The sequence below is a fragment of the Sciurus vulgaris genome (genome assembly GCF_902686455.1).
Source record: "Sciurus vulgaris genome assembly, chromosome: 6".
NCBI classification, from domain to species: Eukaryota; Metazoa; Chordata; class Mammalia; order Rodentia; family Sciuridae; genus Sciurus; species Sciurus vulgaris.
Window position 1 is genome coordinate 164620303 of NC_136466.1, and position 25065 is coordinate 164645367.

General features: G+C 45.4%; 1 long non-coding RNA gene across 1 annotated transcript; it reads left to right on the plus strand.

Annotated features, from left to right (window-relative positions):
• The first annotated feature begins 243 nt into the window (after window positions 1-243).
• On the plus strand, window positions 244-14704 carry LOC306664517. The gene is made up of 3 exons (XR_013764732.1): window positions 244-296; window positions 4537-4572; window positions 13951-14704. It is a non-coding gene; the product is annotated as an uncharacterized lncRNA (long non-coding RNA).
• The last annotated feature ends 10361 nt before the right edge of the window (window positions 14705-25065 follow it).

The window sequence follows — 25065 nt, forward strand, 5'->3', positions numbered from 1 at the left end:
CTAACCAGTTGTTCAGAGAATCCGATTCTAATCAAGCTCTTGCTGAGTACCAGCACTGTCCAATGTCACAGGAAAAAAGATAGCTTCAGGATAAGGTCCCCAGGAATTCCAAGAGAACTGGGGAGGTCAGCTCAAGGACAGAGGGCTCTTGACATGCTTGACAGAGAAGAATTTCAGCATGCATCAGAAGAGGCACAGAGATTTATTTAGGAAAACAAGAAATACACATTCAAGAGAGAAGGTGGGACATCTCAGGACTGAGAGACGTACTCCTGGTGAGGAGTGGGTATGGGAAGGTGTGTAGGAATGACATCAATCTGGTGATCTCAAGACCATTTTTGGTGGTCTGGTCATTCCCAAGTCATTCTAACTTGGTTTCTGTTATCTAATCAACAGATAATGCTGGAAAGTCCCCTAACTTGTAAGTTTCTTAAAATGTCATTAACTTTTTTACTTTATTTATTGGTGAGTTGATTAACATAAAGTAGATTTATAGATTTTCTAGGAATTTGAGAGTGACCGGACTGGGAGAGAGACTGGCCTGGGGGGCGACAGGCCTGGGGTGGGGAGTGACAGACCTGAAAAAAGTATGCGTAACTTAATATTTAAATTATATTTCTTTGTCCTTCCTCTATGTCTCCTTGCTACCCAGTTATTATTTCTTCAATACTACTTAACAGCAGCGGCAGGGACAGAAGAGAACACTCAGGGAAGGGAGAACCCAAGCTGTACTGCCCAGAAGCCCCCACTGGGTGAGCACGGGGCCTGTGCCAAGCGCTCGTGATCTCACCAGAGGCTTGGCAACCTAGTGGTCACTGACAGAGGTGTCCCTCACCTCCCGCATTTCTGAGCTCACCCAGATGTTCAATCTCACTTTCTCCTTTACTTTCTTCCCTGTTGGGCTCCATGTCACACTTCTCCTAAGACAGCCCTCAAACTGTGCCCTACACTGCTATATGTTCCCCTTCCTTCTTAATAAGACCACAGGACCCCTTCTCTTGACCTGCCCAACTTCTGGGCTTTTTCGGAGAAACTGAATATACGAACAGACAATGACCAGACTGTGTCTGTAAAGGAACTCTATCCCACAATCTGCTGCAACCCTTGCAGGATGCCAAGCTGCATCCTCTGCAGAATCAACCAACACACTCAGGACTTCATCCATAACCACCAGCTTCCCAAATTTTTTGCTGCTGCTTACAATTTTTAGGACCAGAGAAAGGCAAATATGCTCCCCTAACCAGTCACGTGGGCTGCCCCATCTGCACATCTGCAGCATTTCTACACAAAAAGCACCACAGGAGGTTGACCTTTTTTTTTTTTTTTTTTTTTGAACCACGAAGCTTTCCCCCTCCTCTGCTAGCCTTGAGTCTTTGCCAAACACAAAAGGTGGTGGCTGACTTCTTCCGTAGAGCAGGCTCTGAGTGCCCTTTGCTTGTTCTCACTTGGGTGGTCTTTGTTTCTTTCCACTTCATTTTAGCAACTGGTCCTTAGGTCTTATGATTGTGGTCCTGCTCACCCCTGCCTTCAGATGACCCTCTCTAATTTCTCTCATCTGTCTCATGTCCCATGTCCCATGTCACAGGAATGACAGTGCCCAAGAATCGGCCTTTCCCTGCAATGACTCATCAAGTTCCTCATCATGGCAGGGAGACGCCAATCACTGCCCAACACCCACCAGCCTCATTTTAGCCCCAGTGCTAGGGAAGCAGTTGCCATAGTGATAGATGCAGCAGGCAGGCTCATTGCAGAGCAGCTCCCAGCAGCCAGCCCCCTCGAGGAGGGGTCAGGCCTCCGGCTTGGCCTGTGATGTTCAATGCCCCCATCCCCCACCTCCACCTCTGAGAGCTGAAGCAGGCTGGGAGTGGGAATCGTTCATGTCCATCACTCTTAAAGCCTTGGCTTAGCACTCCCCTCCCCCATTGTTAATGGTTGGCTTCACTGGGTTGTGCAGCTTAGTCTGTGTTGCTAAGCAACGAAATAACAAACAACGTAAATCGAATCTCCTTTGAATCTGCATGAATGCCTCATTTATGTGGACGCCATCTCAGTGCCCTGTGCCAAGGTGGGGGTGGGGCCACCTCAACCTTTTCAAATGGAAAATTAACACACACACACACACACACACACACACACACACAAAGCCTATGTGCACCTCTTGATACATTGTAACTAATACCCAGATCCAGATATAGAACATTTCCAGGACCGGAACAGTTCCCTCCTGTCCTGCCCAGCTCATGCCCTCTCTGCCTGGCCATGGGTATCTTTCATCACCATTCTTTTCTCCTGCCTGTTTGGAACTTCGTGTAGATAGGAGTCAGTGAGATGCTCCTGAGCTGCGTCTGCAGCAGGAGGAGGGAGGCTGCTGAACCCAGCTCCCCCAGACCCAGTGACACCACTGGCAGGGCCAAACTTCCACATCCACTTGGCTCTGCATCACTTTCCAGGGAAACGCCTCAGTGCAGGCCCACCCGAGCTAACCCAGAGGTCCATCATGTCTCCTCCAACGCTGGCCCATTTCTGCTGAATGGGCCACCCTGACCTCCATCCCAAGGGCTCCCAGCCTCTTTCTGCCCCACTAGCCAGTGCAGCTGAGACCCTGGGCCCTGAGTCCTGCTTGCATTAGGAGGTATCAGAGCAGGGTCGTGACAGCCAGGCAGGTCGTCGCACTGGAGCCTCCAGGCATTAGAATGGAGTGTCCTCCAGAAATGGCCTCATTCCAGTTCCTTGACCCTCCTCTAGTTTTTTTGTTGTTGTTGTTGTTTTGTTTTTTGTTTTTTGTTTTTAATGGTTTACTTTGAAATAATTTACAGGAAAGTTGCAACCTATAGTAAAAATCCCCATATACATTTCACCCACAGTTCCTAAATGTTACTAATTTGCCACATTCTCTGTACATATACAATTTGTATACATTAATTTTTCTAAACCATCTGAGAATAGATTATAGATATGATGCATCCTTGCCCCTAAATACTTTAGTGTATATTTCTTTTTTTTTTTTTTTAAGGAATTCTCTTATGTAATACACAGCATATTCATCAAAATGGAAGAATTAGCCTTGGCACCCTGTTGTTATACAATTCACAAAACTTATGCCAATTTTATCAACCATCAACTAATGTCTACTTTTTAAAAATATTTTGTTTTAATTGTAGGTGGACACAATATCTTTATTTTATTTTTATGTGGCGCTGAGGATCGAATCCAGGGCCTCACGCATGCTAGGCGAGAGCTCTACCACTGAGCCACAACCCCAGCCCTAAGGTCTACTTTTCGAAGTTGCAACTAAAAAAAAAAATACTTTTATTGTGGTAAAATATATGCAATATAATAAGATTTATTTGTAAATATATATACATATACATATTAGCTGTAGATGAACACAATACCTTTATTTAATTTATTTATTCTCATGTGCTGCTGAGGATCAAACCCAGTGCCTCACAGTGCTAGGTAAGCACGCCACCACTGAGCTACAACCCCAGCCCAAGATTTATAATTTTAGCCACTTTTAAATATACAATTTATGGCATTAATTACATCTGCAATGCTATGCAACTTTTTCATCTCCTGCACTTTCTTCTCATCCCAAACTGAAACTCTGTACCCATTAAGCAATCAACTGATGCTCATAACACCCACCTTTCTAGATTCTGTCCCTCTGAAAGTGACTATTCTTGATACCTCACATAAGTAGAATCACCCAATACTTGTTCTTTTGTGACTGAATTATTTCACTTTGCATAATGTCCTTGTTTTAGTCAGCTTCTTTTGCCACTGTGATCAAAAGAAGGAAAAATTAAAAAGGAGGAAAAATTTATTTGTGACTCACTGTTTCAGAGGGCTCAGTCCATAGATGGCCAAAACATTGCTCTGGGCCCAAGATGAGGCAGAGTCTCATGGTTAAAGGGGATGGCAGAGAAAGCAGCTCAGGACATGGCACCAAGAAGCAGAGAGAGCTCTGCTTACAGAGATAAAATACATACCTGCATAGACACCCTCTGTGATCCGCCTCCTCCAGCCACACCCTACATGCCTACGGTTACCACCCGGTTAATCCAGTCAAGTGGATTAATGCACTATGTACATTAAGGCTCTCAGAATCAATAATTTCACCTCCAAATGTTCCTGCATTGTCTAACACATGAGCTTTTGGCAGACACCTCAATGGTTTATGTCTAAACCATAATAGTCCTCAATATTCATTCATGTCTTAGTGCAAGTAACATCATTTATAATGGAAGAAAAACACATTGTTGTTATTTTTGTCCTGTCCCAGCATCCAGAATCCAGGTTGCATTTAGTGGTCAAGTCTCTTTATTCCCCTTTAAGAAGGAAGAGTGTCTTAGTTCTTATTGTTAATTACATTAACAATTGACATTTTTTATATAATTACATAACAAATGACATTTTTAAAAAATCTTTTTATTTGTTCTAATTGTACATGAAAATAGAATGCATTATACATTTTGTTAGATCATATGTAAGTGGAGTATAATCTCTCATTTTTTCTGATTGTACATGTTGCAGGATCACATGGGTCATGCAGTCACACATGTACATGAGGTAAGAATGTCTGTTTCACTCTATTATCCTTCCTACCCCATCCCCCTTCCCTCCCTTCATTCCCCTCTACCTAATCTAAAGTAACTCTATTCTTCCCTAGCCAACCCCCAACATTAACATTTTTATAAGGTGTAGGCCAATTGTTTTGTAGAGCAGTCCTCAATTTTATTGTTTGGTATTTGTTTCTTTTTAATAATCAAGGTCACATTTGTGTGTGTGTGTGTGTGTGTGTGTGTGTGTGTGTGTGTGTGTGTGTGTGTGTGAAATATCTTTTCTATTTTATTTTATTACTTTTTGGTATGGGGATTGAGCCCAAGGACCCTCAACCACTGAGCCACACACCCACTTTTTATTTTTCAGGATGGGATCTCTAAGTTGCTTAGGGCCTCCCTCACTAAGTTGCTGAGGTTGGCTTTGAACTTGCAATTCTCTGACTCCGCCTCCTGAGCCACCAGGATTATAGGCAGGTGCCTCTGAACCCAGGGCGAGGTCATGTGTTTTGGGTCAGGGCAGCATGGAAGTGACTTCTGCTACATCTCCTCAGGGGCACAGGCTGTCCATTGTCCTGTTCCTGGTTAATCTATTGGTTAAGGTTTGCCAGCCTTTTCTGCTGTGGTGTTAGTTTTCCCTTCCTAGTTAGCACCTTCCCTGTGGGAGATAGCTTGAGACCATGCACATCCTGTCTCTCATCAAACCTCCCCGCTGCTTGGCATCCACTGATTATTCTCCCTGACACGACTGTTACCATGGTGGTTCCAAGTGACATTTTCACATTCCACGATCTCTTCTACATTAGTTGATTTTACACCTTTTCACATTTATTTCTTTCCTCTATATAATATCTGCATATAGTTCTGGATTCTTTCTTTAGACTGTGATTATAGCAAAGTAGAAAGAGTTAGATTCGATACTACCACTTTCGTTGCTCGAATGACTCCAGATCTGGCCCGTGGGAGCTCCTTCTAGTTAGCTTTCTTCCGTCCTTTTGACAAGTTCCTATCATTCCTTGAGCCTTCCTCACTGCCTGGCAGAATATGTTCTAGCTCATCTTGTTCCTTTCTTACCTGAACCCTGCAATTCGCCATTTCTCCACGGAGCTCTGATTCTCTTAGATGGAGAATGGTATTTGGAAACCCAGAGGAGCTTGGCCAGCATTAGCTCTAAAGCTCTTTGCCCTTTTTAGGTAACTTCACACATCAGTTCTGGGCAACAGCTTGCTAAAATGGATATATTAACAACCCTGAAGGGGGGCTGGAGTTGTGGCTTAGTGGTAGAGCGCTTGCCTGGCACGTGTGAGGCCCTGGGTTCAGTACTCAGTACCACGTATAAGTAGATAAAATAAAAGATCCATTGACAACTATTTAAACATGATAAGCTCATTCTGGGAGGTGAACTACAAGTGACTTGCGTTATTTTTAATGCGTGTGTGCACGTATTCATGCTACAGCAAATTGCTACCAAATTTAGTGGTTTAAAATAACCCAAACTATCCTCTTCTAGTTAGGGAAGGTGGGAGTCTGAGGTGGGTTTCACTGGGCTGAAATCCAGGCGTTCACAGGACGCGTTTCTTCTGACTGCTCGGCGGGAGACGTTCTCCCTTTCCATGTTGGGAAGCTGCCTGTCCTCTGACTCACGTTCACCTTCTTCCCCCTTCAGAGCTAGCGCTTCCCCCCTATTTCTGGCCTCACGCCTCCTCTACTTCTCCTGCCTCCCTCTTATAAGAACCCCCTGGGGCGGAGATGACGTGTGTCCCCGGAGTAACACAGGAGGATCTCCTGCCAAAACGCTTCACTCTATGCGTAAATTTTCCCACCTCTTGGTGTGCACGCGAGCGCGTGCCACGTGACACACGACAGGGTTCCTGGATTCCTTACGTGGACACCAGAGTAAGGTCATTATTTTGCCTATCGCGACATATTTTATGTTTTTAGAATTAAATAACGGATTACTGTGGTAGTTTACCGACAACAAAAACAGTGACAAGAAAGAAGAATCCAAAGAACAACGCGCTCTGGCTGGCCCTCTGCCCCCAGCTCCGGAGGCATCGGGCCCCTCTGGCGGCGGGGCAGCAGAGGGAGCGATCTGCGACCTCCACACCCGGGCAGAGAGTTCTTCACCTCGCCATCCCCGCAGCTCACACGCTCGGAGGTGGCAAAACCCAGCTCCCCGGCCTGCTCGCGACGCACGCGCAGCGTACTCTGGGGACGCTGCGAGCTCACCACCGCGGCCCTCCGCCTGCACCCAGCGCAGCGCTCCGCCTGCACGGTGTCCGGTGTCCGGCTCGGTGCATGGCACAGCGCGTCCGTCTCCCACTCAGCTCTCGGCTGCTGCATTGCAGCCTTCTCCCGGTATCCCGCGCTTCCTGATCCTTCCTGTCCTTCTGTCTTCCTGACAGTCTTGTCTTTTCTTCCCAATAAAAATATTACCGTTTTCCCAAACCTCCAGCCTCATGCCATCCCTTTGATTCCCAGATGACTCTCTGTCAGTCACCTCCCTAAGTTCCCGCGCCTCTTTTCCCTGTCCCTCCTCCCCTTCCATCTCCCTTGGTAGGCTTCTCGCCCACCAAGGACGCATTGCATCCTTTGGGCCCTGGGCGGTGCCCGCCGTTGTCATTTCTCCTCCCGCAGCGGGACATCAGCAACAGCCCTTGGAAGGACAGAATCCAGGCGAAGGGAGTACGACCGCTGAGGGTCTTCCAGGGCTTCCGGGCGCCAAAACTTGACAGAAGCCGAAAACAGCCCCTTTAGCGTAGGAGGGCAACCTTTTCTAGAACTGCGTGCAGCCCCTGGCTAAGTGGGAGGGGTGCAGGCCTCCGTGCCTTTCGGTCTTCGGGAGGGAGCTATGTTCCTAAAGAACCTGAACGGGCCCTGGGGGCCTGCAAGGCAACCTCAGCGTCCGCCTTCCTCCTGGATGTGCCTAGAGGCGCTTCAGGAAGCTGTGGCCTCTCTTAACACCCATGCCGCTCCTCTTCACAGAGCAGGAGAGAAGAAAAGAGGAAATGTGGGTGAAGAGAGGGCAGTGGAGAAAAGAGCCTGGAGCTGTTCCCAGGTGATATTCTTGTGATCAGAATGGAAGGAATGTGTAGACTTTAAATCCAGAACACCGACAGTGCTCAGCGACCTGATTATACCTAACCTACACTCCTCCGTTCACCCCAGTGTGCAGCTTAGCACGTGCACCATGACCTCAATCCACGTTAGAACAATTTCCTCTCTCCAAAGAAAGACAGACGTTCTAGTAGTTGTTCTTCATTCTTCCTCTACCCTCAGCCAGTGACACCTGCTAATCTTCTATATAGATTTGACTATTTCTGCATATTGCATATAAATGAAATCAGCTAATTCGTCATTTAATTCGGCCTCTTTCTCTTTGCATGTTTTCAAAGTCCATCTGTTTTGGAGCATGAATCAATAATTCATTCCTTTTTATTGCCAAATTTTATTATATGGATACACCACATTTTATTTATCTTTTCCTCGGTCAATGAACATCTGGGTTGTGGTTTCTACTTCTTGGCTGTTGTGAATAATGCTGCTGTGAACATTTATGTATAAATTGTTGTGTGACTACGTGTTTTCAGTTCTCTTGGCTATATATGTTAGAGTGGCATCGTGGGGGTTATGGTAACTAACATTTTGAGGAACTGATAAAGACCTAATTTTAGATATTTGGGGAAGAGGAAGGTCAGGTCAATTCAAAGGACACTGCATAGATTTGCAATAGTTCTAACAAATTACCTCCCAGATATTTAAAGAGAGTCTTCTATACAGACTGCTTAGTACACAGAGACCTACCTGCTTACCACATGGAAGCAATGGCAGAGCTTGGGAAGGCTGGATCTGGGGAGTCCTTTTCCTCCTGGTGGGGAGGGAGGCAGACTTTCCACCTTCCATCTGTGACTGGTTAGAGATGTTTTAACAGTGCACAAATCCACAGGAGACCCAGCAGAGGCTGGTTGGAGTGAGGGCTCTGCTGAGGGTGTGGGGAGAAGCTTTACAGCTGAAATAATATTTGCTTCCACCTCCAAGAGACTGCGTTCTGGCAGTGAGTCAGGGAAGAGTCTTCTGGAGGAGAGAACAGCTTGGGTGAAAGCCCAGCCCTGTGGGAGTGCTTGATGAACTTGGCAGTGGTGAGGGGAGGAGGAGAGGAGAGGAAAGAGGCTCACGAAGGTAAACGGAGGCACGATGTCAATTCCACACTAGGCACGATGTCAATTCCACACTAGGGCATTTGGACTTGTATCCATGGGTCACAGTCACCACTGAGGACTTGGGGAAGGGCAGGATGGTCAGATCGTATCCTGGAGTCAAGGTCTTGGAGGCGGGGAGGGAAGGAGGCCTGAGGATAAGGGCCTAGCCAAAGGCTGCTGTCAAGAGAGAAAGACCAGGAATTCTGGGAGTCGGCCTGGGAGCTTGGATGAGGAAGGGGAGAAGGAAGACTGCATTAACAGTGGCGGGTAGCAAAGGAGAAGAGAGCCCCACCTTGATCCAGAAAGGTTTCAGTTGTGTTTTCTGGGGAGAAGGAATAGCCTTGTCTGTGTTGGCAGAAGCCAGAGAACATGCAGCCCTAGCTGCAGCGACTGCATGGTTGTTCACCTACTTGCCTTCCAAGAACTTACCTTCAGAAGAAAACGCAGCCTGGAGGGAGGTTTGCAGATTCTTTTGCTTTGGGTAAAAGGCCTGGGTGCTGGCTTTGAGGGATACCCAGGAGGGCTGCCTTCCCTGGTATACACCCTGTTCTGACCCCATGTCCAGCAACACATTTGCAAACCTCTCCAGGCTCCTCAGTGGCAATGGAAGGCCCCCCCTCAGCATAGGCAGGCTGCAGAAAAGGAAACATTTGTCTCTTGAAGCCATCCTTTCTTCCTCCTTTCCTCATTTCAAATTTTCTGTTTCTTCTCCCTGTTTGTCCATAAGTGCCTGGAACGCTCTCACTGCCCTGTGTCCATGCAGGACCTACTGTCCCCAGCATGGCATCTTGTCTCCTCCAGCATTAAGGCCCTGGGCTCAGGCACAGGTTGGGGATTGTAGGAAGGGCTTCTGATTTGAAGATGCACAGGAAGAAATATTCCCAAGGATGTGGATGGAAGCTGAAATTCTGAACTTTGAGCTACTAGTGGCAAGACAGAGTACTTTCAGGACCCCAAAGCTCTTGCTTATGTTCCTGCAAGGGTTATATTTAGGTTCTTACCCAAATGCCCTTGGGAGTCAAGTTCATAGTCAAGGAGAAGGGCCAGTGCAAAGGCTGTGAAGTGGGAAAGAGCATGAGGAGTTTGGCAAAGTGAATAATTGGGGCAGGAATGCCGTCAGCTTCCCAGCCTTGATAGTTCTGCATGCCACTTTCTTCCCAGGGATTTCTTAGAATTAGCCCAGACTGCAGAGGTGATCAGATGTCAGTGTGGCCTGGTCCACGGCCAAACATTGCTCCTTGTTGCCAGAGTGCAGTGGGTTTGGCAGTCTATGGCGACAGGGGTCAAGTCTGTGCTACATGTGCAAAGATTATTCTGGTCTTTCTCTATGTCTTCTGTCCCAGGGACCTAGCGCTAGTGAAGCTCTCGAGTACAATTATGTTAGAGTTTGCCTACGTCCTCTTGGGAATTGGATCCTTTCATAATTCTACAATGTTGTGAAATGTTGAAACATTAGGAAACCAAAGAGAGTTGACATACAATTAGATGATAATAGTACATTTAAAAATAGTGAATGGATTCTGCAGTATCTTTCTCTTTGTTGATGGTTAAAACCCCATAAAAGACCAGGGAATCAGTATTTCTCCTGTTCATCTATAGCTGATTTCCAATAGTTTAAAAATAAGGACTAACTATTGAAGCTGGACTGAACATGAACTTCTAATCCAAAATATATCTTTAGCCTAATTTCATCCAGTTTACAGTTCAGAGCCAACTTAATTAATGCTTATGTAAACTTAAAATGTTATTACAAGTGTGTGGTAGGTGATTACAGCCATGGTCACCTTGAGTAGTGTCCCTGTGTCTTCACTCCCTTGCTACATCAAGAAATGGAACCTATTGCTCCACTTCTGGATCATGGGCTGGCCTGTAACTTTCTTTAAATAAAATGCAGCAGAAGTAACATTATACAGACTCTCAGACCATGTCTAAAGAGACACTGTAAATTCCACTTTCAATCTCCAGTAACAGCCTGGGACTTCATAGAGAGAAAAACTTGGCCGGCAGCCAAACTAAGCCCCCAGACATGGGAGTGAGGCCATGCAGACCTCCAGCCTCAGCATTCCGTGCAGCCCAAGCCCAGGGGAGTGCAGCAGAAACCCGAGAAACCGTGCGCTACTCCTTTAGGTCACTAAGTTGTAGGGACATTTGTGCTACAGCAGTATGTGATGGGCTGACAGATCTGGCTCTGTGGGAACGTTACAGGCCAAATGACTGGACATGACTGGAAATGACTGGACAGACTCCATTTTGCTCTGAGACTCCACGTTATGTAGGAAATGAGCTTCTCCCATGGGAGCACCCCGCCTCTGTGCCCATCATTGGTTGCTTAGCATGACATGGTGAGCAATACAAAATGACAATTCTTATGTAATGGAAAATTGCTCTCTTTTGATTCCTGTTGCTCCTAAACAATGTACCATGTGAACGGTGATTGTGTAGATATTAGTAACCATTCCTTAGTTTGTACCTAGGTAAGGGTCATTTTGACCCACTTCCCCCTCTGTTGATAATCTCATGATGTTAGTTTGTAATTTCGAATCATAGCAACAGACACTTATGATTGATGTGATTTTTGGTATAAGAACCCCTGCAACCCTATGGTTGGGGCTGTCCTCCCAATAGTCATTTTTTGGGGCATTGTGTGAGACAGTCAGCTGGCCTGCTTAATAAAGACTCTCAAATTGGACTTCTCAGTGGTGATCAGTCTGTTCTTAAGTTGCACTCTGTAACAAATAGAGACCTAATACAGTTAGTGTCTCAAGCAGTGACAGGACAGAGTCCTTTTCCCATAAAAATAGACCTTATTTCTGAGAAGAAATAGGACATTTCCCACCTATCCAGAGCAGTAGGGCAAAGTTTCCACCTTTGAACTGAGAAGAGAAAGGTGTTCAAGAAAACCTCTGACTTTAGACTGGAACACCAAAATATAATAATGTGTAACCTATTAAATTTTATTACCAAAACAAAAAGAAATTGAGAAACGGGATCCATGATAGCTCCTCATTTTGCCCTTATCACTGCTTCACCTACTCTGCACTTTGGAAAAAGAAAAGACATGATTGCATGATACTCCTTTATTTATTTATTTTTGGTACCAGGGATTGAACTCAAGTGTGCTTAGCCACTGAAACACATCTCTAACCATTTTTAAAATTTTATTTAAAGATGGTCTCTGAATTGTTTGGGGCCTCACTAAGTTGCTGAGGCTGGCTTTGAACTTGCCATTCTCCTGCCTCAGCCTCCAAAGCCACTGGGATTATGGGAATGCATTACTGCATTCAGCAACAACAATACTCCTTTCATGTTTTTTTTTTCCCCTCTCTCTCTCTTTTTTTTTTTTTTATTTTATTTTTTTGCAGTTTGGACAAATTTATGGAAACATCCAGGGTGTTAGCAGAGAAATCATCCAGTGGTGTTAAATATATCTCTTCACTACCTTGCATGTATAATTTAAAAATCATAAAAATGTATTTTATAACTAAGCTTTTGGCCAAAAAAATAAAAGGAGAGTCATTTAGCACAATTGTTAAAGATCAATAAGAAATGGATTTTGATCATTAAAAAGATCAAGTCACAGAACTGATTAGCAGTAACGCTTACTAATCTAGAACCCCATAGTGTTGAAGGCAGAGGCATCTACAGGGCTGGTCACTTATCACAGCAATCAGAAGAGATGGGGCGGGGACACCCCTGGGAGGTGGCGGCAGAGCTGTTGGGCAGGAGGACTGGGCTAACGGGGTGAGCGTGTCCCAGAGGCAGCACAATAGACAGCAGCCCAGCAGGCTTGAGGAAGGTGGAGGCCTGGGCTGTCTCCTCTCTGCTCTTCCACCATATACCCTGTGGTCTTCAGAGGCTCCCGCGGCCCACCCTGCCTGCATACTGTGGGCATCCTACATAGGGGTACCCCTGAGGAAGTGGGCCCTGCCATAGGCCCCACCGGTTGTGGTGGATAAGATGAGGGTAGAACTGTCAGGCCTGGGTCCCAAAATGGTAGAGGGTTCTCTGAACCTATCAGGGACCTCCAAAGCGTACCTTTGAACTGGCTGAGTACTGACCAGATCCCTGCTGGAGGAGACAGGACGAGACTGCACGCTCATGGTGTTCTCTTGAAATTAAGAAACTTGGCAGCAGAACTTATTCCTGTTTTCCAGAACTCTAAGTAGCAGATAACTAAAGAAAAAAACCAAAAACCAAAAACCAAAAACCCAAGAGTTAAGGAATTATTGGTTATGCTTTTTTTTTTTTTTTTTTTTTGCGGTACTGGGGATCAAACTCAAGGCCTTGTGCTTGAGGGGCAAGCACTCTACCAGCTGAGCTATCTCCCCAGCCCTTGGTTATGCTTTTTGATATTATCTCTTTCTATATTTGAAACTATTTTCCTTTGTATACTGTAAATTTGGCTTTTGATTTTGGTGTATTCTTTTGTGAGTTTTAATATCTAGATATGTGTATCCACCACCACAATCACCGAACAATTCCATCAACCCAAAAAACTCCCCGTGTGCCCCTTTGTTGTTCCATCCTCCCCTGTCCCCAGTCCCTCACAAGCACAGGTCTGATCCCTTCCCACAGCTGTGCTGTTTTGGTTTTTGCAGGGATGGGGGTCAAACTCAGGGCCTTGCACATGCCTGACAGGTGCTCTGCTTCTGAGGGACCCCCAGCCCCTCTTCCTACAGTCTCACTTTTCTGATGTCACATCAGTGGAATCAGGTCAGATGGAACCTTTTGAGACTGACTTCTTTCCCTTGCTCATTCATGCTTTGGGGTGTGTGAATAATCAGTTCATTTTCATATTCAGGTAGTAGTTGACTGTGCAGCTGTATCACAATTCGGTGATCCGTTTATGAGAGCTTTAGGCTGGTTCCAGTTGGGAGCAATTGTAAATAGAGCAACCATAAACCTCTCTTCATTTAAACTGTAAAACTGTAGTGTTTGTTTTGAAACTACTTTGTCATCAGAAATATTAAACAGTGGCTTATCATGCTTTCCTTTTTTATTTCGAGGATTTACTTTAGGAAATTTGGGTGATTAAATAAGTACTTCCTTTTCATTGTATCTAGGTGTAAGCAGGGCATTTAGGAGGTAGTGAAGGTTAATGAGGTCATAAGGGTGGGATCCTAATACAATAGGACTGTTGTCTTTATGAGAAAAGGATAAGATCCCAGGGTCTCTCTCTTTCTCCACAGGTTCACAGAAGAAAGGTCATGTGAGGACAGAGAGGGAGCTGTCTACAAGCCAAGAAGAGAGGCCTCACCAGACACCAGTCCTGACTGTACCTTGGTCTTGAACTTCCATTGCTGAAGTTGTTCTGTCTGCAGTACTTGGTTATGGCACCCCTAGCAGACCAATTTATCTATATAGATAAATTGGGATTCATTTTAAGAAATTGGCTCATGCTGTTGTAGGGCTTAGGAAGTTGAAAATCTGTAATGTGGACTAGCAGTCTGAAGATGCAGACAGGATTTCTATGTTACTGTCTTGAGGCAGAATTACTTATTCTCTGGGAAACCTTAGTTTTTGCTCTGAAGGCCTTCAACTGATAGGACAAGGTCCACCCACATTATCAAGGGCAAGGTCCTTTATTTATTTATTTTATGCTATATTTTAAAATCGTTTGTCCTATTCAGTTATACATGACAGCAGAATGCATTGTGATTGTTGTACACAAATGGAGGACAACTTTTCATTTCTCTGGTTGTACGCGATATAGAGTCACGCCACTTTTGTACTTATACATGTACATAGGGTAATGATTGTCTCATTCCACCATCTTTCATACCCCCTGCCCCTGCCCCAATCCAAAGTTTCTCCATTCTTCCCTTACTCACCCCCAGCCCCTGTCAAGGTCTTTATTTAAAGTCAACTTAATTAAAGCTGGTGCGGTGGTGTACATCAGCAGTCCCAGCTACTCATGAGGCTGAGGCAGGAGGATTGCTTGAACCCAGGAGTTCTAGGCCAGCATGGGCAACATAGCAGAACGCTGGCTCAACAATCAATCAATCAATAAAGTCAACTGATTTAAATGTTATCACATCTACAAACTATCTTCAAAGCAACATCTAGACTAATGCTTGACCAAACTACTAGGCACTGTAGCCTAAGCTGACATATAAAATTAACCATTTTACTGTTCATCAAGCTTCAGGAACAACCTCATTGGGAATGGAGCAGGAGCTTCCCCCACATCGCTGCTCTTTGTCACGTGCTGCACAGACAGAGGGAAATCAGTTGTTGAGGAAGGGGACTATCACTCCAGTTAGTCCACCGGGTACTGTGTGAACAAGCTTGGGGGCCAGGATCCATTTCTTTGAACTCATCCAGCTTGCTGCAGAGAATGATGCACCTACCTCTCTGTTCAGCTCAGGAGGATTGAGCTCTTTGCACAGAGAGCTTGCGGTTTATGAGGTGTGCAGAAGCCCTGGAGTTCACAAACACAACACACTGCTGGTCACACACTGTTCACTTATTGAGTACGAGGCCCGGTTCTAAGCACTTCCTATCACATGACTCATCTCTGAACAGCCAGCTGTGGGAGGGACTATTTCCACCCACGTGAGGGCAGCCAGTGAGCTCTGAGCTGAACAGTGGTGGAATCCTCGCTCCCTTGAGGCAGGCCAGCTCCAAAAGCCCCAGTTCTGCCACTTACCTCCTGAGGCTCAGCACCATGTCACAAACTGGCAGCTCAGGACAGAGGGGCTGTCCATGCAACAGGTACCAACAAAGTAAATTAGTGTTTTGGAACAAGGCAGCTTTATAGATGATCTGAAGATGGAAAGGTAGAAATTTTTAAGACTTTTACTTGATGTAGTTTAATCAAGCCTTAGAAAAGTTTTTGTATGTTGGCAGGCGGGACAGAGACAACCTGTTATCTGTTGCTATAGGACTTTGGGCATTCTTCAGAAAGAATGACACAGATATTTATTTTGGCTTTACATGTTAAATTTTCAATGTGTGAAATTTATAAATTCTAAATGCTTGTTTCTTCACTGCTTATTAAAGTTTGGTTTACAAATTTCATTTCCTTTATACATCTAGAAACAGGAATCAGATTTAAGTGGGTTTTGGATAATACTTGGTTTCATTCACTAACTCAGTTAATCAGCTTCAAATCTTTTAAGCTATGTTATAAATTTAATATAATGTATTTCCTTTTATTTTATTATAATTTATTCCTTTAATTTCTGAATTAATAAAAACAAAAACCATTTCTGGATGCCAAACAATTATAGGCAATCCAATAAGTTGAATTGTCAAAGGAGGCAAAACCCAAGTTCTCTTTTAAATGTTTCTATCTGGTAAATAAACTTGGTGAGACTGCATCCTTAAATCCCAAGTGTAAAAACTATTTAGTTACACCTTTGCAATTGGTGTTACATGCCTGATCTTCAAACAGGTCAAATTCTCTTAATTATTTCAATAATATAAAATACTAAACATGCATATATCCTACCAAATTTCATATTAATACTGTGGTTTAATTTTCTTAAAAAGTTTTTAGTATTTTATTATAATTCCTCCCTGATTGAAAGATATCTGCCCAGAGAAGAGGATATTTACCATCCCAGGTAACTGAGGCTACTAGGGTCAGGGACTTTGGGCAAATGTGAGTCCTGGTGCTGCAGAAATCTACAACAGATCTTCTCACTGCCTGGCAGTCACAGGGAGACCTCTCACACTCTGATGCCACCATGATCTCAAGAAGGCCTGTGGCTGGGGCTGGGGTTGTGGCTCCGTGGTAGAGCACTTACCTGGCACGTGTGAGGCACTGGGTTTGATCCTCCACCACATAAGAATAAGTAAATAAAATAAAGTTATTGTGTCCATCTCCAACTAAAAGATATTAAAAAAAAAAAAAAGGCCTGTCACTTGACTCACAATCTTACGCTCCAGCTATATACCTTGCTTAATCCAAGTACCTTTCACTTTAGCAGGAATCCTAAAACATGTAAGTATATGTTCCCTTCAACATAGAAGAATTTTAACCTTGTCTGAATCTTGCTTTATTTTTCAAACCATACGCAACTTTTATGGATGTCTAAACTGCTATCCAGTTTAATTCTGGATATCACACATGCACCAATATCTGAGTCCTTCTACAGGCAGAGGCCTGGTGAGATGAGGTCCGTGTCCGAACACTGAGAATCTGAGAATGTGATCTTATCTGGAAAAAGCGCTTTGTGGATGTAATCAAATGAAGGACCTTGAGATGAAATCTTCCTGGAAATCTGGTTGGGCCTTAAATCTGGTAAGTGTCCTTGTAAGAGACAGCAGAGGAGAAGGCGGCCCAGAGGAGAGGGCGGAAATGAGAGGGAGGCAGACACTGCAGCACGGCTGCCATGGCCCAGGAGAGCTCAGCCTGGAGAAGCGGGAAGAAGCGAGGAGGGACCTCCCCAGGACTGTCCGAGGGGCACACTCGCCAGGCTGCTGGCCTCCAGAACTATGGGAGAACACGTCTCTGGTGTCTCCCACTGCCCGGTTGTGGCAATTTGCTAAGGAAGCCTACAAGAAGCTCATACAGGTGTGTTTAGGGCCAGAACCTGATAAGGTAGGGCCAGGTAGGTGCGTGAAGACTCTTCAGTTGCAAGTATGGAAACCCAGTGACACCATCTTAAGCACAAAGGGGCACTTGTATTAAAGATACTAGTTTTCTGTACCCGAACGTCAGGAAAGGTTCTGGGCCTCAGAAAGGGATGAAGGCAGGACCCGGTACACCGGTGGACACTCTTCCTGCCTTTGTGTCTGCTTGTTTCTCACCTTAGACCTGCTTCTGTCGCACAATATGGCCACCCCATGGTGCCTCCCTCTATGCATTGCTATCCCAGCCATATTCTGGCAGAGTAGCTAGTTTTCTCTCTCCCCGAACCAAAGGCCCAGTTTGGGGCAGACACTCACCCTGGTTTGGTCCAGCAGGAATCTGGGGGCAGAATCTTGCCACCTAAATCTGCCAGGTGGCCGTGCCCGTGGTTTGGAAGGTTAACTCTGAGAAAAGAGGATTGTTCATTATGTCTGTAGTAGCAATCTTATTTGGCTCTATCGTTTAGTTAGTGTACCCACAAAAAATGCTGCTTACGAAACAACCCAGAATGGAGTGGCTGAAAATAGCAATGATTCATTTTAATGGACCTACAGGCCAGCTGACCTAGGTCTTGGCGGATGGCCCTGCTTTGAGGGATGGCTCCAGCTGAGGCTCCGAGTCAGGAGAAGAGGGCAGCTCTTGGGAAGAAGCTCTTCTCTTGGTGACACAAGAGAGAACACACAAGACACTTTAAGCTACCTCTTGCATCAGGTGTACTGACATTGGTTGACCAAAGCAGGTCCCACGGTTGGACCTAGTACCATGGTGTGAGAAATGTACTCCTCTTGTGGGAATGGGGTCCATGGGAGATGGTGTCTGAGCAACGCTCTACTGTGTGGAGTCAGAGTTTTACTAACGGAATCGAGATCAAACTGAACACCACTGATGGTAGGGCATCTAACATAATGTACCATGAAGTCCATAAAACAAGCTATAAAAACTCTTGCTAAAAATGCTTAACCTGAAGTTCCATTATGTACCATCCTCTTATAAATAGGACACCTATAAAATTACTTTCCTAGGTGTCCTATATATAGGACAGTGAAACAGAATGGATTTAAGCAAGCCTCAAGACTTACCTTTCAGTCCACAGGAAACATGGGAGGTGGTAGAGGAATAAGCTAAACGGTGCTGTATTAGTTATCTAGTGCTGAGTCAGTCATCATTCTGACTGATGATGCTCAACATCTGTCTTTTTGACTCTGCAGTGGTGCCGAAGAAATTTGTGGGGACTGGACTTGGAATTCAGATCTGTCCCCGAGCTAGAGACATGCAGTGCAATACTCTGGCAGTGCTGGACAGCGGCAGTGAGCTGCAGCTTCCGGTTAGCCCCATGAGGAGGAGGGACCAGCAGGCACTGCAGCGCACTGGGTGGCTCCCTGGGTGTTCTGCAGGCTGGGTATTCCGACTCATATTTCCAACTTCCCAGACTTACCAGGGCGTAACCCCATGAGAGGCATGGGCACACCCGCACTCCAGAATGTACAAGAGCGGATCATGTCCTTTCTCCAACCAGCAAGGAGAAAGCCACAGTGCTTTCAATGAGCCAGTCCCCGAAGGCATAAACTGTCACTTCTGCCACATTCTACAGGGATAGAGTGGTCCATCTACTGGGCAGGTCCATCTTTTGAATTTGGAGCATTTGTGGGCATATTTTAAAATCACCCCTGGGAGCATCCTCCGTTAAGACAAACTATATGGATAAAACAACTAAAAGTGATAAGTGGAACCTGATTGAATCTTGGATTTAAAAAAAAAGCCATTAAAGTGCTTTTGGGGAAATCTGACTAAGAAGTAAATATTAGATGAAATGGGGGATTCAGCGATGATTTTCAGGGCTGCACTAAGGGGGCCTTGCGCGAGATGAGGTGGAAGAACAGTACCATTGTTCTTAGAGGACACAGACAGAACGTCAGAGGTAAAACTCACACCTGCGAAACACAGGTCAAGAAAAAGGGAGAAAGGGGCCTGGCAGTGTGGCTCAGTGGTAGAGCGCTTACCTTGCATGCGTGAGGCACTAGGTTCAATTCTCAGCACCACATAAACATGAATAAATAAAATAAAGGTATTGTGTCCATCTATAACTCAAAATTTAAAAAAAAAAGAAAAAGAAAAAGGGAGAGAGAAAGCAAATAAGACAAAAATACTGACCCTTCTTGAACGTCAGTGGAGAGTAAGCGGATGTTCATTGTACTGCTTCTGCTTTTTCATACTTCTAGAATTTTTCAAAACAAGAGAGTAGGTAAATATAATTTGGGCTGAAATTGGGGATGGGGTTCTCAAATTCAAGACTGAGGAATCGGGCTGCTGTCCTTGATTTGCCGGTAAGGAAAATGAGAAGTACTTTGAGCTGCTGACAACGATGCCACTCACACCTCAGGACAGGCTCTTCCTGTAGGAGGCACAGGACCTGGAACCTCAACCAGGCGAAGAGCCCCCTGCAGACGCGGGTACGGGGGAGGAGCAGGACCAGTCAGAGATCAATGTCAAGAGAAGAGCTAGCGTCCTAGAAAAGGCCCATGTTCCAACGCCTTCAGAGGAAGCATGAGAAGGAAGCATGAGAAGGAAGCGGGGTGAGGTGTGGAGGTGGGAGGAGAGCCCCCTCCCGCCTCCCACCCAGGATTCCCAAGAGAACCAGAGACTGCCAAGGAGGAAGGGAAGACTGCCTGCCAGGAACCAAGCCCAAAGCCTCTGCTTTAGGGACCCCAATGGGAATCTTAACTGCTATAATTTGAGGTGAATGATTAAAATGAATAAGTTAACAAAACATCATTTCAACATCCTATAATGATTTAATGAATTGGACCGAAAAACCTCATTCACTAATAACCTGTGGCTTCTTTTTTTTTTTTAAGCCACTATTGACTTAAAAAAACATATTTGACTGAAATACATTAGGCGGAAATGAGCAAATAAACCCAGAAAGTGGGACATTCTGTTCTAAAGAATAACAACTCGTGGCGGCCGATTCTAGACTAGAAGAGTGGTAAGGAAAACAACAAAAACGAGTTTGGAAATGCAGAAAGGACGCGGTGCTCCCCTGTCCTGTCCGTCATGTCATTGCCAACACGCCCACGGTGCGCACGCTCACCTCAGGATACTTACGATGAATCCCGAGCCGGGCGTGGTGGTGCGCATCCCAGCGGCGCAGGAGGCCGAGGAAGGAGGATGGCAAGTTTGAGACCCACCCGGGTAACTTTGCAAGACCCTACCTCAGAACAAAAAATAAAAAGGACTGAGACCACTGAGCAGTGGTAGAGTGCTCCTGGGTTTAACCCCAGTATTGATACATTAAAAAAATAATAAAATAAAATTTAAAAATAAAGAAATAAATAAGTAAATAATAAATGAAAGATGAATTCTGGTATTTTACGACTCTGTGAGGGCAGATGGCAACACGGATGAACAGAGAGTGACACTGATGACTTTGCCTGATAGCAACCCAGGTCAATCTTGTCCAGATTCATTACTTGAATCCTTGACTTTTTTTGATTCAATTACTAAAAATGCAATACCAGGTAGAGATGCACTTCATTTCTGTCGGGTAGCAAGGACAACTGAATAGGCAACAGTTTATTACCTCGGAGGTTATGAAGCAGTTTAAAAAAATCTAACTTAACAATCATTTCCCAAAGCCATATATCTCAGTTTCTTTTAACCAGCTTACCATCCTGCTGTTTCCCTCATGAATGGTTAAAGATTTGGTACCTAGTTGCTTTACGTCTATGGCAGACTCAGATTTTTGCCTTTTCTGAAAAATTCTGCTTTGAAAAGAAACTTGAAATAATAGCATCAAATGCAACGCACAGACCTTATTTGGATTCTATTCTCCAACAAACTCAAATAAAGACATTTTTAGGGAGATACAGGACCTTTATGAAATGGTCTAAGCATTTGGTGATTTGAGGGAATGACTGTTGATATTATCAGTTGTGACCATGACATTGTGGTATGAAGGAAAAAGTATACGCGTTTAAGTGTGTTAGTTTTCTAGTAATGTGTGCGACAAGTTACCCCAAATCACAGTGTGCTCAGTAGGTTTTGTTATTCAGGTGTGCCAAGATCAACGGGTCAGGATGACTGCCATAAAGAGAGCTGGCTGTATTCATAGACCCCAAGAGGAAGGGGCACACAGTAGCATGGGCAGCCGCACAGGGAAGCAGTAGGGTTTGTCAGGAGGTAGAGAAGGAGGGAGAAATGTGGGCAGGAAAGACCTGTATTGGCTTCTGAGAGAAGGCGTGGGCAAGGCAGGGTGTGCAGGCTTAGGAGGGCTTGTTTGAATAATTCAGAAGACTCTGGGCATGGTTGTCTGGCACCTGGCCCTGGAGTGATTAGGGCAGGTGGAGGGCCCCACAGTGTGGGAGCCCTGTGAGAGCTGATAAAGGAGGGGACGGGCTTGGGCTCAGGACGGTGGCAGATGAAGGAATGCACTATCTCTGTTGGTCAGCCCTGGGAGGTGCCGCCTCTTCGGGGCCAGTAAGGCCCCAGCTGTCAAAGCATCAGGAACACATGGTTAATACACTTAGAGACTCAAAACGAAAACATGTCGTATTTCACGTTGTCTCTGGGGGTCAAGAATCTGAGGGTGGCTTCGCTGAGCATTCTGGCTCAGGCTCTCTCAGGAACTTCCCATCGAGATGTCCAGAGCTGCAGTCATCTGGAACTTCACTGGTGCCAGATGTTCTGACATCCTTCTGCCACGATGTTCTGCCTCACCTCAGGCCAAGAGAAATGGAGCTGGCTGACCATCGACTGTATCCTCTGAAACCATGAGCTGAATGAACTTTTCCTCCTCTAAGTCGCTCTGGCCAGGTGTTCGGATGACAGTGCTGAAAGCCTGCTTGCCACAGGTCCGCCCACTCAACAATACGACATCCCAAATCTCTCCGAGGTTCCTGCTCTGCCTTGGGCTTCTGCAGATGGCGGAGGGACAATGCTCCTGTACTTCCTAGAAGCACCATGCTTTATGGGGAGGGTTAGTGAGGCGGACCCTTACCTGTATGGACGGCCTTTTGTCTGGCTGACAGTACTCTGCCTTATAGCTTCCTGAATCTTTTTTTTTTTTTTTTTTTTTTTTTAAGAATTTTAGCATTTTTAAAAACTTTATTTTATTTTCTTTTATTAATTTTTTTGCGGTGCTGGGGATTGAACCCAGGGCCTTGTGCTTGCAAGGCAGGCACTCTACCAACTGAGCCATATCCCCAGCCCAAAAACTTTATTTTATTTAGTTTTGTATGTGGTGCGGAGGATTGACCCCAGTGCCTCTGCGTGCAAGGCAAGCACTCCAACCCTGAGCCGCAGCCCCAGCCCCTTCCTGAATCTTAATATGTGTTAGCATCACTGTAGAGGATCTCTGCACCCAGCTTTCCTGGCAGAACTCAGCATCAAATCTTTGCTTGGAAACCATTTCTTCATTGTGCATAATTTTCCATCTGGGAAGGTTGAGAATTTCCAAAGCATCCATTCCCAGCTCCTTTTTCTTTAACAGTCCTTACTTTCATTGCTCTCTCTCCTTTAGTATCTCACTAAAAGCAACTAGAGGAAACTGGCAGCACTAACTTAAAACCTCGCTGAGGAACCCAGTACACTTGTTCTGTCCCTGTGCCTGCAGGTAACAGCGTCACTCAACTGTCTGCCACATATAACAGGGACTCCCTTCTTACTTTTTTTTTTTTTTTTTAATTTTTATTTTTTGGTATCAGGGATTGACGCCAGAGCACTTAACCACAGAGCCACATCCCCAGCCCTTTTTTATGTTTTATTTAGAGACGGGGTCTCTCTGAGTTGCTTAGGGCTTCGCTAAGTTGCTGAGGCTGGGTTTGAACTCACGATCCTCCTGCTTCAACCTCCTGAGCCTCTGGGATTATAGGCGTCACCACTGCGGCCTACCCTTCTTCCCATTTCTGAGAGCGTCCACCTCACTTCCCTGCAAGCACGGACCTATAACTCGTAAGGCCTGTGCCTTTTACTTATAGCTTATCCAGGCCACTTCAGCTTTTATGGACATTCTCAGTAAATCCACTGCCCGGTTCCAAAGCCCCACCACACTGGAGGGTTTTGCCACAGCAGCACACATTTCCAGGTATCAACATCTGCATTCACTAACAGTCGTCACTGTGTAACAACTCAGCCCCAGACTTAGCAGCTCAAAAGAACAAACTTGTCTTGCAGAGTTTGTGAGGGTCCAGAATCAGAGGGACTTGGCCAGGTGGTGCTGACTCTGCATCTCTCAGGGTATTACCATCACCATGTCAGCTGGGCTGGGTGTGGTGGCACACACCTGGAATACCAGGGATTTAGGAGCCTGAGGCAGTAAGTTCACAAGTTTGAGGCCAGGCTCAGCAACTTGGTGAGACCCTGTCTCAAAGTGGAAAAAAATTTATATATATAGAACTGGGGATGTAGCTCAGGGGTAAAGCACCCCTGGGTTCAATTCCCAGTACAAAAAAAAAAAAAAAAAAAAAAAATTCAGCTGGGGTTGCATGCATCCAACACTCAACTGGGACTAGAGGACTCATGTCTGAGTCAGCCCAGCCACAGGGATGTGGCTCAGAGGCTTTTTCTTCCACATGAGCCTCTCTAAGGGGTATACAAGGCATGACAGCTGACTGAGAGAGAGAGAGAGAGAGAGAAAGAGAGAGAGAGAGAGAGAGAGATTGAGGCAAGTACTCCCTCAAGAGTTGACTGGAGCAAGGCCAGCCATGTGCTCAACCCCCTTCTGCACCCCGCGCGTTCCCTATTTCTCTGCCCTGTCATTGTGCAGCCACTGGATCCTTGCTAGGCCCTGGCTCCATGTTTTGGGGCCCTCCAGACACAAGAATTGTGAGACAGAGACAACTCTTTTCTTTTCTGAGGTACCCAGCCTCAGATATTTTGCTATAGCAACAGAACAGATGAATTCAGAGAGAAGAGGCAGTGTTTTATCACCTAATGGCAGAAAAGCCACACCATCGTTCCTTCTGCATGCTACTGCTCACGTCGACCAATCCACCAATCGTGTTACAGTGTGGGAAGGAACTCCCTGGGCTGTGACCTCCCAGAGGCAGGAGTGCTGATAATCACAGCATTACTAAGGGGTGAAATGTCACTTCTATAATAACCATACTTCAGGAAAAAGTGGATGAAGCAGATTTAGTAAAATGTTAACGATAATTATATCTAGGTCTAGAGTAGTTTGAGGTTGACTGCATTCTTTTTAATTTTCCATATATTTGTACATTTTCATAATAAAAAGTAAAAAAGTAAAAAGACGTGAATTTAGGATTTCTGTCTGAGGAATAAAATGGCTCGAGAATCTTCTAGAAACAAACTTCCTTCTTCTGCACTGAGCCTCTGCCCTGTTGTCACCAGCAAGGCCTGCCCTGCACACAGGTTCAGGGCTTTCCCAGCTGGCTCTCTGCAGCTGCACCCAAGGGTAGGGCTGAGTCACCCTGTGGCCCTGAAATGGTCACAGATGAGGTGGAGTGTGTTCTCCCTCAGGTATTACTTTGAGAAGTTCTGAAACACCAGGCTGCTTCTGATTTGGTTCCAAAGTTTCTTTGGAGAAGCAGTTCCACAGAATTCTTCTCCTGACCTTGCTGTCAAGGTCAGTGCTAATCGCGAGACCTTGAGCAGAGTCAGCACTTCTGTTTAACTTTGCCCTTGCCCTGTTTGTTAACTCAGCTGGGACTCATTCTGTCCCTGGTATTTAGTTTCTTATTTCATAATAAAAAGTAAAAACAACTTT